The 20,000-nt window shown below is 60.0% G+C and overlaps 2 non-coding genes across 2 annotated transcripts in view; both read right to left on the bottom strand.

The window, feature by feature from the left end:
• The window catches only part of LOC131870275 (5S ribosomal RNA), a 119-nt gene extending 45 nt beyond the window's left edge, over window positions 1-74 (bottom strand). Inside the window, exon 1 of the ribosomal RNA XR_009368598.1 lies at window positions 1-74. This exon is cut by the window's left edge and continues 45 nt beyond it. This is a non-coding gene — a ribosomal RNA (5S ribosomal RNA).
• A 5,915-nt stretch (window positions 75-5,989) lies between these two features.
• Window positions 5,990-6,108, bottom strand: LOC131870274 (5S ribosomal RNA). The gene has a single exon (XR_009368597.1). It is a non-coding gene; the product is annotated as a 5S ribosomal RNA (ribosomal RNA).
• Between the last annotated feature and the right edge of the window lie 13,892 nt (window positions 6,109-20,000).

Here is a 20,000-nt window from a genome sequence, read left to right as displayed (position 1 = left end):
TACTCCGGCCCAAGCGCGCTTAACTGCGGAGTTCTGATGGGATCCGGTGCACTAACGCTGGTATGATCGCACCCGTTATGAGCTTGTCGCAGTGTGTACTTAGCAAACCGCGACCCACGTGCGAATCCACCCCGGCCACCCACCCCCGTCGAGGTGCACACCCTCCCTCGCGAAGTGCGCCCCGTTCGCCAAGTGTGAGCCCTGCCCGGGTGCGCGCACCTTGCTAGGGCGTCGGGTGTGCACCCGGCCCGGCCTACGTGCGTGCACCTGGACGGGGCGTCGTGTGCGTGCAGTGTCCCGTCTGCAACGCGGTGCCCACACACCACCTCGGGCGCAACGACCTGCGCTCACATGTGGGCCGAGTGCACCTTGGTGCATGTTCGGGGCGCCTCGGGTGCACGCTCGATCTTGCCCCGGTGCACCAAGGCGCTCGGTTTGCCCCGGGTGCGCACTTGGTGCAAGGTGGGCACCCAAAATAGGGATCAAGCACCAAAACACAAGTTTCGGGATGCAAAATGGGACCCAAGGACCACAAATGCGTTCCAAGACCCATGATGGGTCCACGAGAACAAAAATGTGTTCCGAGACTTAATAAACAAATATTGGGTTTTAGGAGAAGAAACATGCTCTGATGCCCAAAACGAGAATCGACCCCGAAAAGGCCACAGGCCAAAAGTGGGATGCGAGACAAAAAAAAATGGGACCCGAGGACCAAAATTGGGTTCCCAGGTCGAAGACAGGGCAACCGGACAAGAAACGACCTCTAAGGCTCGAAATGAGTCCCGACGACTAAAACTTGACAAGAAGCACCCATCAGGCACCCAACTCGACACCCATGGGATGCCGACCCACCCGGGCTTCCACCTAGCACACCTTGGCACCCACCCACCCTCGCACCCAACCTCGCACCCAACTTAGCACCTTTGAACCCACATTGGCACTCACCCTGACCCTGGCACCTTGGAACCCACATTGGCACTCACCTTGACCCTGGCACCCACCTTTGCACTCACCTTGGGACCCACCCTGGCTCCCACCTCGGCACCCACCCAGACACCCACCTTGGTTCCTTGGCACCCACCTTGGATCCTTGGCACCCACCCCGACACCCACCTTGGCACGCAACTTGGCTACTTGCCACCCACCTTGGCTCCTTGACGCCCACCCCGACAACCACCCCGTGACCTACCCTGGCTAGGGTTGGTGCACACCCACCCTGGTGCCCACCTTGGCACCCACCCCATGACCCACCTTGGCACGCACCTTAGTACCCACCCCGTTACCCACCCTAGGACCCACCCCGTGACCCACCTTGGCCAGGGTGGGTGCCTTGGTGCGCACAACTTGCCTGGGCTGCACACCAGGGCGGGCTCAAGATGGCACCCGCGTTCCGTTTTTTTCACTATCTTTCAAAACGGAAATTTTAAAATCTCGTTTTTTTTTTTTTTTTGCCTTTTCTGGAAATTAGTGAAGGCAGCGCATCAAAGGTGCGCAATGCTGGTGCGAACCCGGGAGCGCTCCGATGTGTGCTCCAAGGTGCGGCGTGCACGAAGTCCGAGCCCGGCTTGCCCCGGGTGCGCACCTCGCGTGCACCTTCGCCGGGGTGAGCACCTTGGCTGGGTTGCGCGCCCTGGTGCGCACCAAGGAGCGCTCTGAAGTGTGCTCCAAGGTGCGGCGTGCACGAAGTCGGAGCTCGGTTTGCCCCGGGTGTGCACCTCGGGTGCGCACCTCGCGTGCACCTTCGCTGCGGTGGGCACCTTGGCTGGGTTGCGCGCCTTGGTGGGCACCATGCAGTGCACGAAGTCGGAGCCCGGTTTGCCCCGGGCGCGCACCTCCGCCAGGGTGGGCACCTTGGTGCGCACAACTTGCCTGGGCTGCGCACCAGGAAGGGCTCAAGATGGCACCCGCGTTCCGTTTTTTTCACTATCTTTCAGAACGGAAATTTTAAAATATCGTTTTTTTTTGCCTTTTCTGGAAATTAGTGAAGGCAGCGCATCAAAGGTGCGCAACGCTGGTGCGAACCTGGGAGCGCTCCGATGTGTGCTCCAAGGTGCGGCGTGCACGAAGTCGGAGCCCGGTTTGCCCCGGGTGCGCCCTGGTGGGCACCATGGTGCGCACCAAGGAGCGCTCCGAAGTGTGCTCCAAGGTGCGGCCTGCACGAAGTCGGAGCCCGGTTTGCCCCGGGCGTGCACCGCGGGTGGGCACCTTGGTGCGCATGCCTTGCCTGGGCTGCGCACCAGGGCGGGCTCAAGATGGCACCCGCGTTCCGTTTTTTTCACTATCTTTCAAAACGGAAATTTTAAAATCTCATTTTTTTTTGCCTTTTCTGGAAATTAGTGAAGGCAGCGCATCAAAGGTGCGCACCTCGCTGCCCACCACGGTGCGCAACGCCGGTGGGCACCCGGGAGTGCTTCGAAGTGTGCTCCAAGGTGCTGCGTGCACGTTGTCGGAGCCCGGTTTGCCCCGGGTGCGCACCTCGCGTGCACCTTCGTCGGGGTGGGCACCTTGGCTGGGTTTGCCCCGGCTGCGCTCCGAAGCGGGGTTATTGGAGCGCCGCCTCTTTTTTTGTCGGAGCGTTTGGTGGGGTTTCTCGCATTGGCTCTTCCCAGGCCCGGTTGCCACCCTGGCGCGCACGAAGTCGGAAGTAGGGTTAATTGCCCGGGTGCGCACCTTTGCCAGGGTGGGCACCTTACCTGGGCTGTGCACCAGGGCGGGCTCAAGATGGCACCCGCGTTCCGTTTTTTTCACTATCTTTCAAAACGGAAATTTTAAAATCTCCTCTTTTTTTTGCCTTTTCTGGAAATTAGTGAAGGCAGCGCATCAAAGGTGCGCACCTCGCTGCCCACCTTGGTGTGCTCTGAGGTGCGCACCCGGGAGCGCTACGAAGTGTGCTCCAAGGTGCGGCGTGCACGTTGTCGGAGCCCGGTTTGCCCCGGGTGCGCACCTCGCCTGCACCTTGGCCGGGGTGGGCACCCTGGCTGGGTTTGCCCAGGGTGCGCTCCGAAGCGGGGTTACTGGAGCGCCCCCTCTTTTTTTGTCAGAGCGTTTGGTGGGGTTTCTCGCATTGGCTCTTCCCAGGCCCGGTTGTTGGGTGCGCTCCCACCCTGGCGCGCGCGAAGTTGGAAGTTGGGTTAATTGCCCGGGCGCGCACCTTCGCCAGGGTGGGCACCTTGGTGCGCACACCTTGGCTGGGCTGCGCACCAGGGCGGGCTCAAGATGGCACCAGCATTCCCTTTTTCTCACTATCTTTCAAAACGGAAATTTTAAAATCTCGTTTTTTTTTGCCTTTTATGGAAATTAGTGAAGGCATCGCATCAAAGGTGCGCACCTCGCTGCCCACCTTGGTGTGCTCCGAGGTGCCCACCACGGTGCGCTCCGAGGTGCCCACCACGGTGCGCAACGCCGGTGCGAACCCGGGAGCGCCCCGATGTGTGCTCCAAGGTGCGGCGTGCACGAAGCCGGACCCCGGTTTGCCCCGGGTGCGCACCTCGCGTGCACCTTGGTGCGCACACCTTGGCTGGGTTGCGCGGCCTGGTGGGCACCATGGTGCGCACCAAGGAGCGCTCCAAAGTGTGCTCCAAGGTGCGGCGTGCACGAAGTCCTAGCCCGGTTTGCCCCGGGTGCGCACCTTCGCCGCGGTGGGCACCATGGCGTGCACGAAGTCGGAGCCCGGTTTGCCCCGGGTGCGCACCTCGCGTGCACCTTCGCCGGGGTGGGCACCTCGGCTGGGTTGCGCGCCCTGGTGCGCACCAAGGAGCGCTCCGAAGTGTGCTCCAAGGTGCGGCGTGCACGAAGTCGGAGCCCGGTTTGCCCCGGGTGCGCACCTTCGCCGCGGTGGGCACCCTGGTGCGCACCATGGCGTGCACGAAGTCGGAGCCCGGTTTGCCCCGGGTGCGCACCTCGCGTGCACCTTCGGCGGGGTTGCGCGCCCTGGTGCGCACCAAGGAGCGCTCCGAAGTGTGCTCCAAGGTGCGGCGTGCACGAAGTCGGAGCCCGGTTTGCCCCGGGTGCGCACCTCGCGTGCACCTTCGGCGGGGTTGCGCGCCCTGGTGGGCACCATGGTGCGCACCAAGGAGCGCTCCGAAGTGTGCTCCAAGGTGCGGCGTGCACGAAGTCGGAGCCCGGTTTGCCCCGGGTGCGCACCTCGCGTGCACCTTCGCCGCGGTGGGCACCATGGCGTGCACGAAGTCGGAGCCCGGTTTGCCCCGGGTGCGCACCTCGCGTGCACCTTCGCCGGGGTGGGCACCTCGGCTGGGTTGCGCGCCCTGGTGCGCACCAAGGAGCGCTCCGAAGTGTGCTCCAAGGTGCGGCGTGCACGAAGTCGGAGCCCGGTTTGCCCCGGGTGCGCACCTCGCGTGCACCTTCGCCGCGGTGGGCACCATGGCGTGCACGAAGTCGGAGCCCGGTTTGCCCCGGGTGCGCACCCCGCGTGCACCTTCGCCGGGGTGGGCACCTCGGCTGGGTTGCGCGCCCTGGTGCGCACCAAGGAGCGCTCCGAAGTGTGCTCCAAGGTGCGGCGTGCACGAAGTCGGAGCCCGGTTTGCCCCGGGTGCGCACCTCGCGTGCACCTTCGCCGCGGTGGGCACCTTGGCTGGGTTGGGCACCATTGAGCGCTCCGAAGTGTGCTCCAAGGTGCGCACCATGGCCCTCCAAGGTGCGCAGCATGGCGTGCACGAAGTCGGAGCCCGGTTTGCCCCGGGTGCGCACCTCGCGTGCACCTTCGCCAGGGTGGGCACCTCGGTGCGCACACCTTCTCAATGTTTTCTTGCCTTTTCTGGAAATTGGTGAAGGCAGCGCATCAAAGGTGCGCACCTCGGTGTGCTCCGAGGTGCGAACCCGAGAGCGCTCCGAGGTGCCCACGAAGTCGAAAGTCGGGTTAATTGCATTGTTTTCCCCGGGTGCGCTCCGAGGTGCGCAACATCGGTGCGCACCAAGGAGGGCTCCGAAGTGTGCTCCAAGGTGCGCACGATTCGGAGCTCGGTTTGCCCGGGGTGCGCACACCTTGGCTGGGTTGCGCACCCTTTGTGCGCTCCAAGGTGCGCACGAAGTCGGAGCTCGGTTTGCCCCGGGTGCGCACCTTCGCCAGGGTGCGCACCTTGATGCGCACGCCTTGGCTGGGCTGCGCACCTTGGTGGGCGCCATGGTGCGCACCTTTCGTGCGCTCCAAGGTGCGCACGAAGTCGGAGCTCGGTTTGCCCCGGGTGCGCACCTTGGTGGGCGCCATGGTGCACTCCGAGGTGCCCAAGATTGGTGCGCACCAAGGAGCGCTCCGAAGTGCGCTCCAAGGTGCGCAGGTGCGCGCGAAGTCGAAAGTTGGGTTAATTGTCCGGTTTGCCTCGGGTGCGCACCTTGCGTGCACCTTCGCCAGGGTGGGCGCCTTGGTGCGCACACCTTGGCTGGGCTGCGCACCCGGGCGCGCACACCTTGGCACCCGCGTTTCCTTCATTTTAAATTTTTTTTTTTTACAATCTCTCAAGTGGGAAATTCTATAATCTCAACTTTTTTTGCCTTTTCAGGAAACTTTTGAATGGAGCGCATCATTGGTGCGCTCCGAAGTGTGCTCCAAGGTGCGCACCTCTGGTGTGCTCCAAAGCTCTCTCCAGCTGCGTGCACCTGCCCCGGCCGCGCACCCGGCCCCGCCCAGCTTCGCTCACCTGTCCCGGGCGTCTGGTGCGGAACCTTAGAGTAAGAAACATCACCGTGCACCTTGGCCAACGTGCGCGACTCGACCGAGCGCGCACTGGCCGAGGTGCACACCGATTTCACCTGGGTGCGCGCGCAGCACCTCGGGCGCACCGGGGTGCGCGCACAACGCCCGGGTTGCACCGTGGCCTGTGTGCTCGGGGCGCCTCGGGTGCGCGCTCGGTGTCGCCCCCGCGCGCGCGGTAGTGCGGGCAGCGCACCCCGGCCCGGCCCGGCCCCGACGAGAACGCAAACGGGCAAAAGGTTTATTCAAATAGCATTGCGACGCCCGGCGAAAAACTAAGAAAGGGTGCAACACCGGGACTTCCCGGGAGGTCACCCATCCCAGTACTACTCCGGCCCAAGCGCGCTTAACTGCGGAGTTCTGATGGGATCCGGTGCACTAACGCTGGTATGATCGCACCCGTTATGAGCTTGTCGCAGTGTGTACTTAGCAAACCGCGACCCACGTGCGAATCCACCCCGGCCACCCACCCCCGTCGAGGTGCACACCCTCCCTCGCGAAGTGCGCCCCGTTCGCCAAGTGTGAGCCCTGCCCGGGTGCGCGCACCTTGCTAGGGCGTCGGGTGTGCACCCGGCCCGGCCTACGTGCGTGCACCTGGACGGGGCGTCGTGTGCGTGCAGTGTCCCGTCTGCAACGCGGTGCCCACACACCACCTCGGGCGCAACGACCTGCGCTCACATGTGGGCCGAGTGCACCTTGGTGCATGTTCGGGGCGCCTCGGGTGCACGCTCGATCTTGCCCCGGTGCACCAAGGCGCTCGGTTTGCCCCGGGTGCGCACTTGGTGCAAGGTGGGCACCCAAAATAGGGATCAAGCACCAAAACACAAGTTTCGGGATGCAAAATGGGACCCAAGGACCACAAATGCGTTCCAAGACCCATGATGGGTCCACGAGAACAAAAATGTGTTCCGAGACTTAATAAACAAATATTGGGTTTTAGGAGAAGAAACATGCTCTGATGCCCAAAACGAGAATCGACCCCGAAAAGGCCACAGGCCAAAAGTGGGATGCGAGACAAAAAAAAATGGGACCCGAGGACCAAAATTGGGTTCCCAGGTCGAAGACAGGGCAACCGGACAAGAAACGACCTCTAAGGCTCGAAATGAGTCCCGACGACTAAAACTTGACAAGAAGCACCCATCAGGCACCCAACTCGACACCCATGGGATGCCGACCCACCCGGGCTTCCACCTAGCACACCTTGGCACCCACCCACCCTCGCACCCAACCTCGCACCCAACTTAGCACCTTTGAACCCACATTGGCACTCACCCTGACCCTGGCACCTTGGAACCCACATTGGCACTCACCTTGACCCTGGCACCCACCTTTGCACTCACCTTGGGACCCACCCTGGCTCCCACCTCGGCACCCACCCAGACACCCACCTTGGTTCCTTGGCACCCACCTTGGATCCTTGGCACCCACCCCGACACCCACCTTGGCACGCAACTTGGCTACTTGCCACCCACCTTGGCTCCTTGACGCCCACCCCGACAACCACCCCGTGACCTACCCTGGCTAGGGTTGGTGCACACCCACCCTGGTGCCCACCTTGGCACCCACCCCATGACCCACCTTGGCACGCACCTTAGTACCCACCCTGTTACCCACCCTAGGACCCACCCCGTGACCCACCTTGGCCAGGGTGGGTGCACCCACCCTGGTGCCCACCTTGGCACCCACCCATCCTAGCACCCAGCCTGTGACCGGGCTTGGAACCCAACCTTGCACCCGTCTTGGCCAGTGTGGGTGCGCACCCATCCTGGCACCCACGTTGTGACACACCCTTTAACCCACGCACCCTAGCAGCCACGTTGGCACCCACCTTGGAACACAACCTAGCAACTTGGCACCCACCCCGTGACCCACCTTGGCATCCACCATAGCAGTCGCCCACTTGGCACCCACCTTGGAACCCAAGTTGGCACCCACCTCGGCACCCACCTTGACACTTGTGGACCCACCTTGCCACTCACCCTAGCATCGACCCATCCTAGCACCCACCCTGGCACCTTTGCACCCTAGCACTCACCCATCCTAGCACCTAACCTGTGACCCACCTTGACACTCACCCTCGCACCCACCTTGGAACCCAACCTAGCACCCACCCACCCTGACACCAACCCTAGCACCTACCCACCCTTGCACCCACCCTGTGACCCATCTTGGCACCCACCCATCCTACCACTCAACCTATCACCCACCTTCTCACCCACCTTGGCATCCACCTTAGCACCCACCCACACTGGCACCTTGGCACCCACCTCGGGCAAGGTGGGTGCACACCCACCCTGACACCCAATTTAGAACCAACCGAGCATGTTACCCACCTTGGCACCCACATTGCAGCCCACCCTAGTACCCACCCTATGACCCACATTGGCATCCACACCCTAGCACCCAGGCACCTCGACACCCGCCTTGACACGCACCCTAGCACTAAACCTGTGACCCACCTTGGAACTCACCCTAGAACCCACCCACCCTGTGAACCACCTTGGCATCCACCTTAGCACCCACCCACCTTGGCACCCACTCTAGCACTCACCCATCCTAACACCCAACTTGTTACCCACCTTGGCACCCGCCCTCGCGTCCACCTTGAAACCCACCCTAGCACCCACCCACGCAGGAGCCCACCTTGGCACCCAACCTAACACCCACGCATCCTGGCACCCAACTTGTGACCCACCTTGGAACCCACCCTAGTACCCACCTTTGAACCCACTATATCACCAACCCACCTTGGCACCCACCCTATGACCCTCTTTGGAATCCACCCTAGCACGCACCCACCCTGGCACCCACCATGGAGCGCACCCTAGCACCCACCCACCTCGGCACGCACCTCAACACCCACCTTGGTGTGCGCACTGCGCCAACCTCTCAAAGACCCTATGTGGTGCGCTCCAAAGTGTACACCTTTGGTGCGCTCCAAGGTGCGCACCTTTGGTGCACACCGAGGTGCACACCAAAGTGTGCACCGAGGTGAGCACCAAAGTGCACTCCAAGGTGCACACCAAGGCGTGCACCTTTGGTGCGGTCAATGCAAACGAATTCGGAAGTTGGGGTCGATGTCCTAATCGCTGCTGCAGACTACACGTATGAGAATCGGACAAATAGCTTTATATAGGGGAGGTGTTGCGTTTGATGGGTCGACTCCCCTGGTTGTGTGCACTGCACCAACTTCAAAGACCCTGTCTTGTTTAAGAAGTCAAAAGTTGGGGTGGATGTCCTAATCATTGCTGCAGTCTACGCATGTATGAGAATCAGACAAATAGCTTATATAGGGGAGGTGTTGCATTCGGTGGGTTGACTCCCCTGGTTGTGCGCACTGCGCCAACCTCAAAGACCCCGCATAGCAGAAGAAGTCGGAAGTCGGATTTTGGTGAGCACCAAGGCGTGCACCTTTGGTGCGGTCAACGCAGACGAATTCAGAAGTTGGGGTGGATGTCCTAATCGTTGTTGCAGGCTACACATGTATGAGAATCAGACAAATAGCTTATATAGGGGAGGTGTTGGGTTTGATGGGTCAACTCCCTTGGTTGTGCGCATTACGCCAACCTCAAAGACCTTGTTTTCGTTAAGAAGTCAAAAGTTGGGGTCAATGTCCTAATGGCTCCTGTAGGCTACACATGTATGAGAATCGGACAAATAGCTTATATAGGGGAGGTGTTGGGTTTGATGGGTCGACTCCCCTGGTTGTGCGCATTACGTCAACCTCAAAGACCTTGTTTTCGTTAAGAAGTCAAAAGTTGGGGTCGATGTCCTAATTGCTCCTGTAGACTACACATGTATGAGAATCAGACAAATAGCTTATATAGGGGAGGTGTTGGGTTTGATGGGTTGACTCCCCTAGTTGTTCGCATTACACCAACCTCAAAGACCTTGTTTTCGTTTAGAAGCCGAAAGTTGGGGTCGATGTCCTAATTGCTCCTGCAGGCTACGCATGTATGAGAATCAGACAAATAGCTTATATAGGGGAGGTGTTGGGTTTGATGGGTCGACTCCCCTGGTTGTGCGCATTGCGCCAACCTCAAAGACCCTGCATTGCGGATGAAGTCGAAAGTCAGAGTTTGGTGTGCTACAAGGTGTGGTCGAAGGTGCTCACCTAGGTGTGCACCTTTGGAGCGCAGGAAAAGTGCCCTCCAAAAGTGCGCACCTTTGGAGTGCACAAAAGTGCCCTCCAAAAGTGCGCACCTTTGGAGCGCACAAAAGTGCCCTCCAAAAAGTGCCCTCCAAAAGTGCGCACCTTTGGAGCGCACAAAAGTGCCCTCCAAAAAGTGCCCTCCAAAAGTGCGCACCTTTGGAGTGCAGAAAAGTGCCCTCCAAAAAGTGCCCTCCAAAAGTGTGCACCTTTGGAGTGCACAAAAGTGCCCTCCAAAAGTGCGCACCTTTGGAGCGCAGAAAAGTGCCCTCCAAAAAGTGCCCTCCAAAAGTGCGCACCTTTGGAGCGCAGAAAAGTGCCCTCCAAAAAGTGCCCTCCAAAAGTGCGCACCTTTGGAGCGCAGAAAAGTGCCCTCCAAAAGTGCGCACCTTTGGAGCGCAGAAAAGTGCCCTCCAAAAAGTGCCCTCCAAAAGTGCGCACCTTTGGAGCGCACAAAAGTGCCCTCCAAAAAGTGCCCTCCAAAAGTGCGCACCTTTGGAGCGCACAAAAGTGCCCTCCAAAAGTGCGCACCTTTGGAGCGCACAAAAGTGCCCTCCAAAAGTGCGCACTTTTGGTGCGCACCAAGGCGCTGGTTCGGTCGTTGCAGGCGAGTTCGGAAGTTGGGGTCGATGTCCTGAGCGGAGGTGCAAACTACACAGGTGTCGGAATCGGACAAATAGCTTATATAGGGGAGGTGTATGCTTCGATGGGTCGACTCCCCAGGTTGAGCGCACCGCGCCAACCTCAAAGACCCTACGGTATGGATGAAGTCGGAAGTTGGGTCCGATGACCGATTCGATTAGTAGGTATGCTCATGAGGTCGGAATTTGGGTCCGATGACCTGCCATGTGCAGGAAGGCGAATGTTGGCACTGTGCGTTGCAAGGTGCACACCAAGGTGCTGGTGCGGTCTTTTTAGTCGAGTTCGGAAGTTGGGGTCGATGTCCTGATCGGAGGTGCAAGCTACACAGGTGTGGGAATCGGACAAATAGCTTATATAGGGGAGGTGTATGCTTCGTTGGGTCGACTCCCCGGGTTGAGCGCACCGCGCCAACCTCAAAGACCCTACGGTATGGATGAAGTCGGAAGTTGGGTCCGATGACCGATTCGATATGTAGGCATACTCGCGAGGTCGGAATTTGGGTCCGATGACCTGCCATGTGCAGGAAGGCGAATGTTGGCACTGTGCGTTGCAAGGTGCGCACCAAGGCGCTGGTTCGGTCGTTGCAGGCGAGTTCGGAAGTTGGGGTCGATGTCCTGATCGGAGGTGCAAACTACACAGGTGTGGGAATCGGACAAATAGCTTATATAGGGGAGGTGTATGCTTCGTTGGGTCGACTCCCCGGGTTGAGCGCACCGCGCCAACCTCAAAGACCCTACGGTATGGATGAAGTCGGAAGTTGTGTCCGATGACCGATTCGATATGTAGGCATACTCGCGAGGTCGGAATTTGGGTCCGATGACCTGCCATGTGCAGGAAGGCGAATGTTGGGACTGTGCGTCGCAAGGTGCGCACCAAGGCGCTGGTGCCGTCGTTGCAGTCGAGTTCGGAAGTTGGGGTCGATGTCCTGGTCAGAGGTGCAAACTACACAGGTGTGGGAATCGGACAAATAGCTTATATAGGGGAGGTGTATGCTTCGATGGGTCGACTCCCCGGGTTGAGCGCACCGCGCCAACCTCAAAGACCCTACAGTATGGATGAAGTCGGAAGTTGGGTCCGATGACCGATTCGATACGTAGGCATATTGGCGAGGTCTGAATTTGTGTCCGATGACCTGCCATGCGCAGGAAGGCGGAATTTGGGTCCGATGACCGAGTTGATGGCGTGCCATGCGCAGAAAGGCGGAATTTGGGTCCGATGACCGAGTTGATGTTGATGGCCCGCCATGCACAGGAAGGCGGAATTTGGGTCCGATGACCGATTTGAAGGCGTGCCATGCGCAGAAAGGCGGAGTTTGGGTCCGATGACCGAGTTGATATTGATGGCCCGCCATGCGCAGGAAGGCGGAATTTGGGTCCGATGACCTGACATACGCATGGAGTCCGACTCGGGGGCCGATGTTCGATTCGATGACTTGCATTGTGGGTAAAGTCGGAAGTTGTGGTCTTTGACCCGATTCGATGACCAGACTTCGGCTGCTTGAGAATCGGACAAATAACTTATATAGGGGAGGTAGTGTTCTCGAGCATCCTCCCCCCGTGCCCGTTTATGTCGATTGATGCTGGTGCTCGACTGGTTGGAGCGCTCGGATGCAAAAATCTTGCACCAGGATTTATCGATTGTGATGGACACGGCAAGTCTCCTGATTGCTATGCAGGAGCTCATCGTGAATCTCTATGCGGCCTTGGTATGGACTCGACCTGCGGAATGGTTCGGCAATGGTAGTCGCTCCAACACGTCCTTGCAATGGCCACAGAGGTGATTCGACTAGAGCTCCAGTCTAGCTTTTGGGTTGCTTGGCGGACTGGTATAGCCGCGATCGAGTTCCGGCCATGAACGTTTTAGATAGCTCTTGGGCTTTCTGGGACGGAAGTCGGAAGTTTGGGCTGTTGTCCGATTTGATGACCATTCTTCGGATGTGTGAGAATCGGACAAATAACTTATATAGGGGACTGTGTTGTCTCACGCAGCCCCCTCCGTGCCCCTCTATCTCGACCGATGTTGGTGCTTGAAAGGGTTGGGATCGCTCGGATTTATAAACGTCCACCACCATTTGTCGAGTGTGAGGGACGCGGCAGGTCTCCTAAATGCTATACGGGCGCTCTCTGAGAATCTCTATCCGGCCTCGACACAGACTAGTCTTGCTGAATGGTTTGGCACTGGTAGTCGATCCAACACGTCGTTGTTGTGGCCGCCTAGGCGATTCGATTCGAGCCCCCGTCTAGCTTTTGGGTTGCTTGGCGGATTTTGCCCTATCCGCAAGTGAGCTCGGTCCCTAAACGTTCGAGAAACCCGATTGCTATGCGCCGACTCTCTTTCTTGCGAGCCTCCATCTAGCTTTTGGGTCTCTACGGAACGGAAGTCGGAATCTGGGACCGTTGTTTGATTCGACGAGGCAGACTACGGTTGTGCGAGAATCGGACAAATAACTTATATAGGGGAGGTGTTGACTGGAGCATTCTCCCCCGTGCCCCTCTAACTCGACCAATGCTGGCGCTCGAACGGTGGTAGCGCTCGGATTTTCGTTGAGCGCCAGCATTGGTCGATTTAGAGGGGCATGCGAGATTCCCGAATGCTATGCGAGGGCTCTAACGGAAATGTCTATTGGTTTCGGTATGGATGCAATTGCGAGTGGTTCGGCAAAGGTAGTCGTTCCGATGCGTCCATGTCGTGGCCAAATCGATAATTCGATTTGAGCCCTCGTATAGCATTTGGGTCTCTCGATGTGATTCCGCATTCCAGTCCCTTTGGGCACTGCTTGAGCCGCATCCCAGGGGGTTCCCTTCCCAATAATCTGCCTCGCAACCCGATTGCTATGCGGTGAGGCTCCTCGGCCGCCTCGGAACTATCTGTGTATCAGACGCATCGCGGGATAAGGGGTTGGCAACGGTAGTCGCCCCAAGCGCGTCCGATGCTTGGACCATTCCGAGGCGGCCCTGAAGCCTCTTCCGTCTAGCCGTTGGGTCCTTCTCGCCGCATCCCTTGCCTCGCACCCCGATTGCTATGCGGTGAGGCTCCTCGGCCGCCTTGGAACTATCTGTGTATCAGACGCATCGCGGGATAAGGGGTTGTCACTGGTAGTCGCCCCAAGCGCGTCCGATGCTTGGACCATTCCGAGGCGGCCCTGAAGCCTCTTCCGTCTAGCCGTTGGGTCCTTCTCGCCGCATCCCTCGACTCGCACCCCGATTGCTATGCGGTGAGGCTCCTCGGCCGCCTTGGAACTATCTGTGTATCGGACGCGTCGCGGGATAAGGGGTTGTCACTGGTAGTCGCCCCAAGCGCGTCCGATGCTTGGACCATTCCGAGGCGGCCCTGAAGCCTCTTCCGTCTAGCCGTTGGGTCCTTCTCGCCGCATCCCTCGCCTCGCACCCCGATTGCTATGCGGTGAGGCTCCTCGGCCGCCTTGGAACTATCTGTGTATCGGACGCGTCGCGGGATAAGGGGTTGTCACTGGTAGTCGCCCCAAGCGCGTGCGATGCATGGACCATTCCCAGGCGGCCCTGAAGCCTCTTCCGTCTAGCCGTTGGGTCCTTCTCGCCGCATCCCTCGCCTCGCACCCCGATTGCTATGCGGTGAGGCTCCTCGGCCGCCTTGGAACTATCTGTGTATCGGACGCGTCGCGGGATAAGGGGTTGTCACTGGTAGTCGCCCCAAGCGCGTCCGATGCTTGGACCATTCCGAGGCGGCCCTGAAGCCTCTTCCGTCTAGCCGTTGGGTCCTTCTCGCCGCATCCCTCGCCTCGCACCCCGATTGCTATGCGGTGAGGCTCCTCGGCCGCCTTGGAACTATCTGTGTATCGGACGCGTCGCGGGATAAGGGGTTGTCACTGGTAGTCGCCCCAAGCGCGTCCGATGCTTGGACCATTCCGAGGCGGCCCTGAAGCCTCTTCCGTCTAGCCGTTGGGTCCTTCTCGCCGCATCCCTCGCCTCGCACCCCGATTGCTATGCGGTGAGGCTCCTCGGCCGCCTTGGAACTATCTGTGTATCGGACGCGTCGCGGGATAAGGGGTTGTCACTGGTAGTCGCCCCAAGCGCGTCCGATGCTTGGACCATTCCGAGGCGGCCCTGAAGCCTCTTCCGTCTAGCCGTTGGGTCCTTCTCGCCGCATCCCTCGCCTCGCACCCCGATTGCTATGCGGTGAGGCTCCTCGGCCGCCTTGGAACTATCTGTGTATCGGACGCATCGCGGGATAAGGGGTTGTCACTGGTAGTCGCCCCAAGCGCGTCCGATGCTTGGACCATTCCGAGGCGGCCCTGAAGCCTCTTCCGTCTAGCCGTTGGGTCCTTCTCGCCGCATCCCTCGCCTCGCACCCCGATTGCTATGCGGTGAGGCTCCTCGGCCGCCTTGGAACTATCTGTGTATCGGACGCGTCGCGGGATAAGGGGTTGTCACTGGTAGTCGCCCCAAGCGCGTCCGATGCTTGGACCATTCCGAGGCGGCCCTGAAGCCTCTTCCGTCTAGCCGTTGGGTCCTTCTCGCCGCATCCCTCGCCTCGCACCCCGATTGCTATGCGGTGAGGCTCCTCGGCCGCCTTGGAACTATCTGTGTATCGGACGCGTCGCGGGATAAGGGGTTGTCACTGGTAGTCGCCCCAAGCGCGTCCGATGCTTGGACCATTCCGAGGCGGACCTGAAGCCTCTTCCGTCTAGCCGTTGGGTCCTTCTCGCCGCATCCCTCGCCTCGCACCCCGATTGCTATGCGGTGAGGCTCCTCGGCCGCCTTGGAACTATCTGTGTATCGGACGCGTCGCGGGATAAGGGGTTGTCACTGGTAGTCGCCCCAAGCGCGTCCGATGCTTGGACCATTCCGAGGCGGCCCTGAAGCCTCTTCCGTCTAGCCGTTGGGTCCTTCTTGCCGCATCCCTCGCCTCGCACCCCGATTGCTATGCGGTGAGGCTCCTCGGCCGCCTTGGAACTATCTGTGTATCGGACGCGTCGCGGGATAAGGGGTTGTCACTGGTAGTCGCCCCAAGCGCGTCCGATGCTTGGACCATTCCGAGGCGGCCCTGAAGCCTCTTCCGTCTAGCCGTTGGGTCCTTCTCGCCGCATCCCTCGCCTCGCACCCCGATTGCTATGCGGTGAGGCTCCTCGGCCGCCTTGGAACTATCTGTGTATCGGACGCATCGCGGGATAAGGGGTTGTCACTGGTAGTCGCCCCAAGCGCGTCCGATGCTTGGACCATTCCGAGGCGGCCCTGAAGCCTCTTCCGTCTAGCCGTTGGGTCCTTCTCGCCGCATCCCTCGCCTCGCACCCCGATTGCTATGCGGTGAGGCTCCTCGGCCGCCTTGGAACTATCTGTGTATCGGACGCGTCGCGGGATAAGGGGTTGTCACTGGTAGTCGCCCCAAGCGCGTCCGATGCTTGGACCATTCCGAGGCGGACCTGAAGCCTCTTCCGTCTAGCCGTTGGGTCCTTCTCGCCGCATCCCTCGCCTCGCACCCCGATTGCTATGCGGTGAGGCTCCTCGGCCGCCTTGGAACTATCTGTGTATCGGACGCGTCGCGGGATAAGGGGTTGTCACTGGTAGTCGCCCCAAGCGCGTCCGATGCTTGGACCATTCCGAGGCGGCCCTGAAGCCTCTTCCGTCTAGCCGTTGGGTCCTTCTCGCCGCATCCCTCGCCTCGCACCCCGATTGCTATGCGGTGAGGCTCCTCGGCCGCCTTGGAACTATCTGTGTATCGGACGCGTCGCGGGATAAGGGGTTGTCACTGGTAGTCGCCCCAAGCGCGTCCGATGCTTGGACCATTCCGAGGCGGACCTGAAGCCTCTTCCCTCTAGCCGTTGGGGCTTTCTCGCCGCATCCCTCGCCTCGCACCCCGATTGCTATTCGGTGAGGCTCCTCGGCCGCCTTGGAACTATCTGTGTATCGGACGCATCGCGGGATAAGGGGTTGGCAGTGGTAGTCGCCCCAAGCGCGTCCGATGCTTGGACCATTCCGAGGCGGCCCTGCAGCCTCTTCCGTCTAGCCGTTGGGGCCATCTCGCTGCATCCCCCACCTCGCACCACGATTGCTATGCGGTGAGGCTCCTTGGCCGCCTCGGAACTATCTGTGTATCGGACGCATCGCGGGATAAGGGGTTGTCACTGGTAGTCGCCCCAAGCGCGTCCGATGCTTGGACTATTCCGAGGCGGCCCTGCAGCCTCTTCCGTCTAGCCGTTGGGGCCATCTCGCCGCATCCCCCAGCTCCTCGGCCGCCTCGGAACTATCTGTGTATCGGACGCATCGCGGGATAAGGGGTTGGCAGTGGTAGTCGCCCCAAGCGCGTTCGATGCTTGGACTATTCCGAGGCGGCCCCGCAGCCTCTTCCGTCTACCCTTTGGGGCCATCTCGCCGCATCCCTCGCCTCGCACCCCGATTGCTATGCGGTGAGGCTCCTCGGCCGCCTGGGAACTATCTTCGTATCGGATGCATCGCGGGATAAGGGGTTGTCACTGGTAGTCGCCCCAAGCGCGTCCGATGCTTGGACTATTCCGAGGCGGCCCTGTGGCCTCTTCCGTCTAGCCGTTGGGGCCATCTCGCCGCATCCCTCACCTCGCACCCCCATTGCTATGCGGTGAGGCTCCTCGGCCGCCTTGGAACTGTCTTCGTATCGGAAGCATCGCGGGATAAGGGGTTGTCACTGGTAGTCGCCCCAAGCGCGTCCGATGCTTGGACTATTCCGAGGCGGCCCTGCAGCCTCTTCCGTCTAGCCGTTGGGGCCATCTCGCCGCATCCCCCACCTCGCACCCGGATTGCTATGCGGTGAGGCTCCTCGGCCGCCTTGGAACTATCTTCGTATCGGACGCATCGCGGGATAAGGGGTTGTCACTGGTAGTCGCCCCAAGCGCGTCCGATGCTTGGACTATTCCGACGCGGCCCTGTGGCCTCTTCCGTCTAGCCGTTGGGGCCATCTCGCCGCATCCCCCACCTCGCACCCCGATTGCTATGCGGTGAGGCTCCTCGGCCGCCTTGGAACCATCTTCGTATCGGACGCATCGCGGGATGAGGGGTTGTCACTGGTAGTCGCCCCAAGCGCGTCCGATGCTTGGACCATTCCGAGGCGGCCCTGAAGCCTCTTCCGTCTAGCCGTTGGGGCCTTCCCGCCCCATCCCTCGCCTCGCACCCCCGATTGCTATGCGGTGAGGCTCCTCGGCCGCCTTGGAACCATCTGTGTATCGGACGCATCGCGGGATAAGGGGTTGGCACTGGTAGTCGCCCCAAGCGCGTCCGATGCTTGGAGCATTCCGAGGTGGCCCTGAAGCCTCTTCCGTCTAGCCGTTGGGGCCTTCCCGCCCCATCCCTCGCCTCGCACCCCGATTGATATGCGGTGAGGCTCCTCGGCCGCCTTGGAACTATCTGTGTATCGGACGCATCGCGGGATAAGGGGTTGGCACTGGTAGTCGTCCCAATCGCGTCCGATGCTTGGACCATTCCGAGGCGGCCCTGCAGCCTCTTCCGTTTAGCCGTCGGGGCCTTCCCGCCGCATCCCTCGCCTCGCATCCCGATTCCTATGCGGTGAGTCTTCTCGGCCGCCGCGGAACTATACCTGTTATTGCTACTGCATCCTTCGGCTGGTAACCTCCTCTGCCGCCTTGGAACGTTCTCTTTGTCGGACGCGTCGCGGGATAAGGGGTTGGCACTGGTAGTCGCCCCAAGCGCGCCCGATGCATAGACCGCTCCGAGTTGACCTTGCTTTCAGCCTCTCACATGCATAGACCTCTCTGAGTCGACCCTGCAGCCTCTCACGTTTAGCCTTTGGAATCTCGCCTCACAACATGATTGCTATCCTTGATGCATCCCTTGCCTCGAGCCCTGATTGCTTTCTTGGCTGCATCCCTCCTCTCCTCACAGCCCGGTTGTCATCACTGCTTCATCCGTCGCTTCATGCATTCTGGCTGCTGGGCCCTTCCCACCGCACACCTCGATTGCTATCTCTTCTGCATCACACACCCCGATTGCTATCTCTGCTACATCCCTCGGCTCTCACTTCTGCATCCTTCGCCTCCCACCTCGATTGCTATCAATGCTGCATCCGTAACCTCACACCCCGATTGCTATGCGGGGAGGCTCCTTGGCCGCCTTGGAAATTTCTGTGTGTCGGACGCACCGCGGGATAAGGGGTTGGCACTGGTAGTCGCCCCAAGTGCGCCCGATTCTTAGACCGCTTCGAGGTGACCTCGTAGCCTCTTTCGTCCAGGCTTCCTGCCTTCAACGCCCTTTTTACACCTCGATTGCTATGCGCGGGCTCGTTGGCGTCTATCACCTCTCTGCGAAGAGTGGCACGATGATTGTTGGGGTAAATCGTAGCAGTCCGATCTCTGGCCTTGGGCCATTGTGAGGGCTGATCGATTTCCTGTGCGCATCTCGTGTTCGCCCAGTAACAGACTCGACGACTTGTAATCGGTCTTGTTCCCGATTGTTCCTGGAGGTAGTCTTCGGAACTCTTGGATTTGACCTGTCACTCGAACTGTCCTCTTCCGAGGATGCTTGTGTGTGTGTGCTTGTGCCATTTCCTTGGCGGTATTAACGAGATATTAAAGAGCGGAGTGAGCGCCTCGCCCAGCTATGTTTGGGGCTCTCACTCCCTTACCCGGTGTGCGACCGCTTTGCACGTAGGTTGCGGAGCATCGCGACTCTTTCGATGTTTGGCGGTTGTCTTCCGGTGATGCGTTGGTCCCGAAGTGCACGTTACTAGCATTTCTGCCATTGTTCTCGATCTTTGGCACGTTCCTTCGTTGCAATTGGATATATATCTCCGTTTATACGCGCAGGCTTCTCCCGCCTATTCAGCGCTGTCCCACTCTCAGCACTCTCGTGGTCTCCTTGGCTTCTCTCTCCCGTGAGCGAGCTCTCTTCTCGAGTCTTTTCCATGTCCCATGGAGGTTGCCTTGCGAAATTCGGGCACACAAACGTGACCGGATAAGAGCGGAATTGCCTATGAGGAGAAGCTCACCTTAGGGAGCAGCAATGCCGAGTGTTTCGACAGAGGGTAGAGGGGGCGTTGTTTGGGCGGTTGCACAAAAGAGTGCTACGGTTGCACTGAAGGTTGCTTCTTCGTCTCCGACGAACTCTTCGAGGCAAAAAAGCTTGTATACGGGGTCGAGGTGGGACTGTTCGTGCGAGTTGCGCCACCAAAAGTGCGTAGGGGGCATATACCTGGGAAATGGATGTCTCTGAGTGGCCTTACTCGGTCGCGTGCACGGTGCATTCTCTAACGGCAGGACTGTCGCGAGCATGTGCGGTTCGGATGTTTTCGGGTAAAGGGTTCCGTACGGGATGTTCTTCCCAGGCTCCTGTGAACCGAGACTCTGCATCGTCGTGCTCCGGCTCCCGTGGGTGCTTCATGCCTCGTCGAGCTGTTTGTCGTGGACGATTAAGGCCGAGGCCTTCCTTCGAGAGGGGAATTGTTCAGGCTGGTCGAGGCGGGATTGTTCGTGCGGGGTGCACCACCAAAAGTGCGTAGGGGGCATATGCCTGGGAAATGGATGTCTCTGAGTGGCCTTAC

This window comes from Cryptomeria japonica, unplaced genomic scaffold, assembly GCF_030272615.1.
Source record: "Cryptomeria japonica unplaced genomic scaffold, Sugi_1.0 HiC_scaffold_310, whole genome shotgun sequence".
Classification (NCBI taxonomy): Eukaryota; Viridiplantae; Streptophyta; class Pinopsida; order Cupressales; family Cupressaceae; genus Cryptomeria; species Cryptomeria japonica.
This window is presented reverse-complemented; position numbering and strand designations above follow the sequence as displayed.